Source organism: Scyliorhinus canicula, chromosome 5 (genome assembly GCF_902713615.1).
Source record: "Scyliorhinus canicula chromosome 5, sScyCan1.1, whole genome shotgun sequence".
Taxonomy (NCBI): domain Eukaryota; kingdom Metazoa; phylum Chordata; class Chondrichthyes; order Carcharhiniformes; family Scyliorhinidae; genus Scyliorhinus; species Scyliorhinus canicula.
Window position 1 is genome coordinate 95,857,872 of NC_052150.1, and position 9,933 is coordinate 95,867,804.

A 9,933-nucleotide genomic window follows, 5' to 3' on the forward strand; every position below is an offset into this window, starting at 1 on the left:
TAGGAGTCCTTGTTTTCGAGATGCTCCAGGGGTGAGTGTAGAGTCAGGGAAATGGCATCTGATGTGGACCGGTTGCAACGGTATGCGAAGCAGGTGGGGACCTCGGAGTGGATAGGGAAAGGTTAAAGATGTCCGCGAACACCTCTGCCACCTGGTCCGTGCAGGCTCTGAGTGCATGACCAGGGATCCCGTCCGGGCCCGTCACCTTCCGAGGGTTCACCTTCAGGAAGGCCGATCTGACTTTGGAAGCTGTGATGGTGGGTATGGGTGAATTATGGGCTGCTGGGGCACTTGACAGCAGATTGTTGGTTATCTTCTCGAACCGAGCATAGAATGCATTGAGTTCATTGGGGAGGGGTGCGCTACTGCCAGAGATACTGCTTGGCTTTGCTTTGTAGCCCGTTATGTTGTTTAGTCCTTGCCACAACCGCCGAGAGTCTGTCTGTGACTCTAGCTTAGTTTGATATTCTTTCTTGGCATCTCGGATTATTGCTTTAAACTATTGCCCACATTTTAGCGTGATAAAATCTCAGTAAACATCATGCTGCCTAATGAAAGCCTTGAACATTCACCAGCTTCTGGAGGTTGCAAAATAAAGATATAAAATGTGTCACCTCCTTTCCCTTCTGCCCCAAATTGTCAAGTTAGCACTTGCACCTCATTGCACTCAGGCCTCGTCAATCTCTGTGCTCTCACATACTTGAAATCAGCTGAAAAATAATTAAGTAGAAAAGTTGTCAAATTGCAAACATTACTCATAGTTTTTTCTATATTCTACATTATCTTTGACATCCAATAGTTTTTTTCAACATACTTGAAGGTTGAAAACTCAGTTTACACCGGTTCTATCTGTGGTTCTCTAACTTGTGTCAACTGAGACCTTCAAAAAGACCTGTGATTCTGGACCAGACTTACAGTTGAGAGATGATGGAGATTTCCCTGGGTGTGAGTGAGAACCCTGCTCTGGCCCTACTGAGCTCCTGCCATCCCCCTGCACCTCGCATCCCTTTCCTGGGTTCCTGATTTCTCTGCGTTCCCCTCTTCCCATGCTCCTACTCTCTTTGTCATTTTTCTACTACAGTCCTTCTGCTCTCCCCAAGCTCCCCAGGTATTTTCTCTGTGCTTTTCTATCTTAGTTTTCTCCTCTCACCTGGCTCCTTCTGCCCACTAGCTCCTGCTTTCTCTAGGCTCTGCTCTTCCCATTCTCTGTGTTGTGTTTCCTTGACATTTAAGCATTTCCAACATCACCCTGATGCTTTCAATGTGCCCTGGTCTCTTGCTCTCCACAGGCTTCAGCTTGCCAATGGCTCCTGCTCTCCCTTAATTCTCTTAATATCAGAATCTTCCTACAAAGTGCCACAACCAAGGGCTCAGAACAAGGAAAAGCAAGCACCCACCCAGTCCGGTCTCTGGGCGAAGGGAGACTCCAGAGTGCAGGGGACTACCCACGTGGTGGATGCAGAGCGGGCGGCCATGTCGGGTGCCCCCCTGACAAAGGGAAACCCCGGAGTGCAGGGACGGTGTCCACCAGGTAAGTATAGTTAATTCCACAGGAGCGGGGGGACAGAAGCCCCCCACCAGGATAGTCATCTGGAATGTAAGGGGACTCAGCAGCCCAGTGAAAAGATCCAGAGTCCTCACCCACATAAGAAATATGAAAGCCGACATAGCCTTCCTCTAAGAGAAACACCTGAGAGAGCAGGACCGACTGCGGGTAAGAAAGGGATGGGTGGGGAGACCTACCATTCCTGCTATGGAACGAGGGCCAGGGGGGTGGCAATACTGATCAGCAAGAGGACAATGTTTAGGGCGCGAAGACGGTTACGGACCCAGGGGGACGGTACATTATGGTCAGTGGGGCCCTGGATGGGGCACTGGTAGTACTAGTTAACGTGTACGCGCCCAACTGGGATGACACGTGCTTCATCATGAAGACCATGGCAGAAATCCCCAACATAGCGATGCATCAACTAATCATGGGGAGGGGAGCTCAACTGTGTACAGGATCCAACGACAGACAGATCAAACCCCAAAACGGGGAAAACCTCAAGCATGGCAAGGGAACTCAGTCACTTTATGGAACGAATGGGAGCGGTGGATCCCAGGAGGTTCGCCCACCCGGGGGAGAAGGAATTCTCCTTCTTCTGCCAAGTACACAACGTCTACACCAGAATTGACTTCTTTGTGGTGGGCAAAACGGTGCTTCCAGGGCTGGACAAAGTGGAATACTCTGCAATTGTGATATCCGACCACGCTCCACACTACATGGACGTAAGGCTGGAGATGGGCATGGCCCAATGCCCCACATGGAGGTTGGACATTGCCCTACTAGCTGACAAGACCTTCAAAGAAAAAATATCGCCAGCCATAGCAGAGTACATGGAGAACAACCAGAATGGGGAGGTCTCACCCTCCACGTTCTGGGAAGCACTAAAGGCTGTAGTAAGAGGGGAAGTTATCACTTTCAAAACGCGAAGAGATAGGGAGGAAAGGGCAGCTAGGCAGCAGCTGGTCGACTCTACTGGAGGCAGACCGTAAATACTCCGAGGCCCCGACTGAAGAGCTCCTGGCAGAGAGGAAAGAGCTTCAAAGGAACTTTGATCTGCTCTCCACCAGCATGCACCAACTCCGCCAGGCACGTGGGACCCTATATGAACACGGAGACAAAGCCAGCCGCCTTGTGACACACCAGCTGAGAAAGCAGGCAGCCACCACAGAAATTGCACAAATCAGGGATGCCAGAGGCGCATTAGAAACAGAACCAGAAAAGATCAACAAAGCGTTCAAGGCCTTCTACCAAGAGCTGTACATCTCAGGGCCCCCAATGGGGGAGTCCGGGATGAAACGGTTCTTGATCGACTGGACATACCAGTCATGGGGGAGGGCAGAAAACGGGGCCTGGAAGCACCACAAGCACTGGGAGAGATCATGGACAGCTTGAGCTCCATGCAGGCGGGGAAGGAGCTGGGACCAGACGGGTTCACGGCAGACTTCTACAAAACATTTGCGACAGCGCTGGCCCCACACCAGCGGAAGATGTTCACAGACTTGCTAGCTAGGGGCACACTGCCACCTACACTATCACAGGCCTCAATCTCGCTGATACCTAAGAAAGATAAAGACCCAATAGAATGTGGATCATACAGACCCATCTCACTGCTGAACGCAGATGCCAAAATACTGGCCAAAATCCTAGCCAAAAGGCTAGAAGACTGCATACCAGAGATGGTCGCAGAGGACCAGAAGGGCTTTGTCAACTGTAGACAGCTAACCTCGAATATCAAGCGCCTGCTGAACATGATAATGCCCCCATCCGGGGAGAGAATATCAGAGGTATTCCTAGATGCAGAAAAGGCCTTCGACAGGGTCGAATGGAAATACCTCATAGAGATACTGGACCGGTTTGGGCTTGGAACAGGATTCACCTCCTAGGTAAAGCTCCTATACAACGCTCCCATGGCGAGTATATGGACCAACAACACCAACTCCCGATACTTCCAGCTGCACAGGGGCGCCAGACAAGGATGCCCACTGTCCCTGCTGCTGTTCGCTCTCGCGATCGAACCACTAGCAATCGTGCTCAGAGCAGCAAAAAGCTGGAGGGGGATTCGAAGGGGCAGCAGAGAGCACAGAGTCTCACTCTATGCAGATGACCTGCTCCTCTACATTTCGGACCCACAAAGCAGCATGGACGGAATCATCGCGCTCCTGAAAGAGTTTGGCACCTTCTTGAGCTACAAACTGAACATGAGCAAAAGCGAGATCTTCCCAGTACACCCGCAAGTAAGGGGGGCAGCATTTAAACAAGCCCGACACAAATTCTGGTACCTGGGGATCCAAATAGCCCATGACTGGAAAGGGAGCCACAAATGGAACCTCACCAGTCTGACGGAGGAAGTAAAAAATGACCCAAAAAGGTGGAACAAACTCCCGCTCTCCCTCGTGGAGAGTGTCCAGACGATCAAAATGAACGTACTGCCCAGGTACCTCTTCCTACTTAGATCCATTCCGATCTACATCCCCAAGGCCTTTTTCAAAGCACTAGACAAACTAATCATGGCATGGAGGGAGTGGGGTGGGGGAACGGAGGAATGTTTGGATCCCAAAGAAGGTCGGACAAAAAACAAAATCCGGGGTGGGCTAGCCCTCCCGAACCTACAATTCTACCACTATGCGGCGACGGCCGAGCGAATAAGGGGATGGATCCAGGAGCCAGAAGCCGAGTGGGTGCGCGTGGAAAAGGCCTCCTGCAAAGGGACCTCCCTCCAGGCCCTCGCCATGGCTGCACTCCCAACCCCACCCAAACAACACTCCAGCAGCCTGGTGTGATAGCCACCCTCCAGTCCTGGAACCAACTATGGAAGCAATTTGGCCTGATCAAAATGTCGGACAAAGCTCCCGTCTACAACAACCATAGGTTCACATCAGCACTGACTGATGGCACCTTTGAAAAGTGGGGACAGGACGGAGGGACACTGACAGTCAGGGACCTATACACAGACGGCAAGATCGCAACACTGGACAAACTGACATAGAAATTCCAGCGAGCGAGGGGGAACGAGCTAAGGTACCTGATGCACGATCAATTCCACAAAGACAAGAGCAGGATATAATCGAGGCTTTATTACACTGAGATGTGTGGCCTGCTACAGCAGCTGATGAAATGGCTGCTGCACGGGGAGCACACATATTTATACTCCGCCTACTGGGCGGAGCCAGCAGCCAGGGATCTACCCTCGTACCTGTAGTACAGGGCCTTCCCGTAAAGCATGTATATCAACATCCTATATATACAATATATGCATCAGTGGTGACTACCACAGTATCTGCAACTCAAAAACTTCCTACGAAAGGAGACAAGGACGTACACACAACCGCCATGACAGACGTTACTGGAAGAGTTACTGGACGCAAGCATCCTAGATAAAGTGAACGGTAGCGACATGTATGACCGACTGGTAGAAAGGGCCGACACCATACTGGATGCAACAAGAAAGAAATGGGAGGAGGACCCGGCAATTGAAATATGGTGGGGACTCTGGAGCGAAGCACTGCATAGGGTCAACTTCACCTCCACGTGCTCAAGGCTCAGCCTGACGCAACTAAAAGTGGTACATAGAGCCCACTTAACAAAAACTCGTATGAGTAGGTTCTTCCCGGAGGTTGAGGATAGTTGTGAACGGTGACAAAGAGGCCCGGCCAACCACGCCCACATGTTCTGGTCTTGCCCCAGACTTGTGGAGTACTGGACAGCCTTCTTCGAGGCTATGTCCAAAGTGGTGGGGGTGAGGGTGGAGCCATGCCCGATAGTGGCGGTCTTCGGGGTTTCAGACCAGCCAGATCTATTCCTGGGGAGGAGGGCGGACACCCTTGCCTTTGCCTCCCTGATCGTCCTGTTCGGCTGGCGGTCAGCAGCATCACCCAGAGCTGCAGACTGGCTGTCCGACCTCTCAGAATCTCTCCAAATGGAGAAAATCAAATTCGCCATCCGAGGGTCAGACGATGGCTGCCACAGAACGTGGGAGCCATTCACGCAATTGTTCCAGGACCATTGTTTGTGGCCAATGAACAAGCAGAGGAATAGCCAGGTAGCCAAGAATCAGGCGAAAGTAGCCAAGGCATGAGAGGGAAAGATAGACCGGGAGGAGAACCAGCGAGGGGGGTGGGGGAGGCAAGGGAATGATAGCCGGAAGGAGGGCATGGGAAAAGATAACAAACTTGGCAAATACAGGAACAGAGAGCACGGAGAATCCAGGTGAAAGACGAGGCAACGGCTGAAGCTGAGGTGAACGCGAGACGACAACGTCAGCGAAAACCGGCCGGGAGAAGCAAGTAGCAACACCAACACCAGATCCAATCGCGTATTGCCTTCTCTGTATTGGACATAACCAATGTAACTGTTTCTCCGGCAAATGTATATGTACCTCCCCAGTCCCCCCCCCCCCCCCCCCCCCCCCCACCCCCCCCACCCCCCCCCCCACAAACAGGTGTCTACTTATGTGTTAAAAATAATATTGCCAATTGTACAGAGTTGCTGTTGTTGAGCTAGTGCATAATACCCTGCAAGGTTTTTTTTCTGTTTTCTTCTCTTCTATATATATATATTTTATTCTGTGTACATAACTCTAAATATACTTTGTTCAAAAACCCAATAAAAAACATTTATTAAAAAATATATATCAGAACCTTCGACATTTGCCTTGAATGTACTTTTTTTCTTCAATTTAGTGGTAATTTAGTGTGGCCAATCCACCTACCCTGCACATCTTTGGGCGAGACAAGGGGAGAATGTGCAAACCCCCACACAGAGTCTTGAATATACTCAACCACTGGAAATCCACAGTTTGCTAGGGTAGAGAATTTCAAATATTCACTGATTTTTAAGTGAATAAATTTCTCCTCATTTTTTGTCCCAAATGACTGAACCTTTTTAAAAACAAAATTTAGAGTACCCAATTCTTTTTTTCCCAATTAAGGGACAATTTGGCATGGCCAATCCACCTAGGCTGCACATCTTTCTCGTGTTGTGGGGGTGAGACCCACATAGACACGGAGAGAATGTGCAACTCCAAATGGACAGTGACCCGGGCCCGAGATTGAACCTGGGTCTTCAGCGCCGTGAGGCCGCCGTGCTAACCAGTGCGCCACCGTGCTGCCCTTATGGCTGAATCCTTATTATCAAACTTACTAAATGTTTTATTTAGATCACATTTTATTCTTCTTGGTTCCAGGGAATAGAAACTTAGTCTATTAAAGTATTACATAATATCGTGATTTATATGGGGCTGGGTCCATATAAACCAATGTTCCAGTAACATGATGAAAGAGTACTGCATTGCCAGAACTGTTGACCTCTGGATTAGTTGTTGAGCCTAGGCCTGCCTTTCTGGTTGAGGTGGATATAGAAGATCCCCTGCCACTACTTGAAGAACAAAATTTCTCAGATGGTCCCAGCCAACATTCACTCCCTATCACACAATGCTAGAAATACTGGTAGAACTATCTCATTAACTGTGTGCTAAATGGCTGTGCTGTTTTGCCAACATAACAGAGGATGATATATCAGGAAATAATTAATTGGATTGTAAGTGCCTGAAGACAACCTGAGAAATGTGACACATTGCTATGCAAATGTAGGTTCTTTTTTTTAAATCGCAGGTGTGCACATTATCCCTAACTTTCGTAAGTCAAGTGTATGACAAGATGACTGACAAGTCAAGTCAAGTCAGAAAAACTCTTTACTCATTGCAATATTTGTATTCATCGCTTCTTGGCCTTTTGGCTAAGGTCAAGTGTAGTATCTGCTCTGCCTTTTAGCTCAGATCTGGTATGTCTCTCTTGTGGGGACCATCAATTGGATTCAATTTGAATTTGAATTGGTTTTTGGAGCCGGCAAGGAGCTGGATTAGTTGTTCACCCTTGTCCACACTGAGCCTTGGCTTTGTAACTCAGAAAAAGTAATTTAAAAAAAAGAAATATTTGCATTCATAGTTCTAAACTAACATATTTATCATACAATACTTCAAATTTTTTCTGTGGTTTGTTTGGGCCATAAATATTGCAAAATAAGTAATATTTCAAATATCATCATCTTACTTTTTTGATGTGCCGTTTGTTTCAATTTTGTTTTAAAATCTCAATATTAACTCCTGCACTAATTAGTCACTTCAGCCCATTTTGTAATGAGAATCTATTCCTGCTTCTTTCTATTTTTCTCTTTGTTGTTAATATTCGCCATCAATTTGTTTTTCTTCTGAGAGCATTGTTTCTTGGGGTATGGTTCCACTGGTTTTGGGTCCTTTGGTGCATTCCACTTAAGTGGCCACTTCTCGCATGTGAATCGTAAGAGTGATCATTGGCACGTTATTTCACTGTATGTGGAGTGAGAGGACACAAGGGCATTTACAGTCTCGTTCAGCCCAGCCCTCACCTTTTGTTCATTCACAGACATTTGCTGCCAATGTAAGATATGGGCCGAAATTCTCCAACCCCACGCAGGGTCGGAGAATCGGCCGGCGCAGCCGATATTGCCGCTCCCGCCATGTTAAAGATTCACCCACCCGCCATAAAACGGCGTTCTTCAAATCCCGCCGGCCGCCTCGGAAAACGGCTGCCGCCGGCGGGATGCCATTGTTTTTTTAAGCTTTTTTATTCACCGGCCTGGATGGGCCGAAGTCCCGCCGACGTGGCCACGGGTCACGTCGGCGAAAATCAAAGTAGGTTTATAACGGCGTCAACCATTGATAATGGTTGACGCCGTTCAGTTACCTACATCGAGTGTGGGGGTAGGGGGGGTGGAGGGTAGGGGGGGTAGGGGGGTGGGGGGGTAGGGGTTGGGGGGGTAGGGGGGTAGGAGGGTGGGGTGGGGGGGTAGGGGTGGGGGGGTGGGGTTAGGGGTGGGGGTAGAGGTGGGGGGTGGGGTAGGGGGGTAGGGGTAGGGGTGGGGGGTGGGGGTAGGGGTAGAGGTGGGGGGGTGGGGGTAGAAGTAGAGGTAGGGGGGTAGGGGTAGGGGGCAGCGGTGTGCAGAGGGGGGGGGGCGACGGTGCGTTGGCCCCGGGCATCCATTGGATGGGGGCATCAGCAGATCTTCCTCAAGGCTCCCCTTCCTCCCAGCTGCCTTGTCTTTGTTTGAGAGAAAGAGAGGGGGAGATTGTGGGGACAGACAGAGAGAGAGAGACAGAGAGAGGGAGTCCCGTCCGTCCTCTGGCTGAGAGCAGGGCTTTGGTGAGTATATTGCAATCTGCCTAAACCCAGGAATATTGCCTGGTTAGAATGCAGAGGGAAATGCTGGGATCCCGGGGTGGGAGATGTGTCTGGATTTGTCTATTTCTGCTTCAGCCTCTGCGATTTCAGGTCAGTTTCACAACAACAGGAAAAACGCGCGGAGAGAGAGGGAAAAACATTTGGCAAAGTTTCTGGGTTCTGCCATTATAATTCACACCGCAGAACTCTGCCCGACATCAACCGCCGCGCCACTTCCGCAGCGGGTGAAACTGACGCGTACAGCGTCACTCCGCTGCTGGCCCTTTCGGGACGGGAGATTTAGGGCTTATAAGCGGGCCCCGACGCCGGAGTCATCAGCGCCGTTTTTGCCCGCCGGTCAAGGGCTTCACGAAGGTCTTCGGTGAATTTTGCCCATGATTAGAACAGAATTTGATGTGAATAACTCCATAAAAGGAGCAATATTTTAGCAATCTATAATAATAGTCAGTTTTTGTCTGTCTGGATTGTTTTGATTTGATCATTTTAAGGCATATATGCAGAGAGAGGAAGCAAGCGGGTAGTGGGAACCACTGCAGTGGGTGATGCTCATGCAGCTGACGATGGTTGTTGGTGGTGCTTGTTGCAATGATAATAGTGAGGAAGGGGTTGGTGGAAAAAGACAATGGAAGTAAGGGAAACACAACACCAAAGCTGCAGAGGCTGTTTCGTTGAGCGATGTGATGAAATTGATGGGAGGAATGTGAGTGGGAAGAGAAGGATGTGAATGAAATGGGAAGAAAGGAAAGAATGGGATATGGATGGCATTGGAAGGATGGAATTATATGGCATGAGGAGGTCATGAGAGAGGTGGCCGGGAGGGGTGAATGAGATAATGTAATTGGTTAAGTCTGGTAAAAGGGCAGGGACAATGGATCCAACATATTGTTAGAAGGCTGTTCTTTGTCTAAAAATTAAGATTCACCAGATTCGAATGAAAGAGTTTCGAAAAGCTCTCAGGTGAATTGAAAGAATATGTCAATGTTGATTCTACAGATGAAGGAGATGACAAAAATGTATATGCTTCAGAGTGAGCAGGTAGTCAGGTTGGGAAAGTAGTCAGGAGTGGTGGTCGTCAGGTCGGGTGGTGTTGTGGGGTAGGGAGCAGGTTGGGATGGGTTAGGTAGATGGAGGTGTAGATAAATAGTCGGGTCGGGTCGGGTCGGGTCAGGT

The 9,933-nt window shown here is 49.4% G+C and overlaps 1 non-coding gene across 1 annotated transcript; it reads left to right on the top strand.

Moving 5' to 3' along the window:
* The first annotated feature begins 7,262 nt into the window (after positions 1-7,262).
* Positions 7,263-7,460, top strand: LOC119966714. Its single transcript, XR_005460822.1, has one exon. It is a non-coding gene; the product is annotated as a U2 spliceosomal RNA (small nuclear RNA).
* The last annotated feature ends 2,473 nt before the right edge of the window (positions 7,461-9,933 follow it).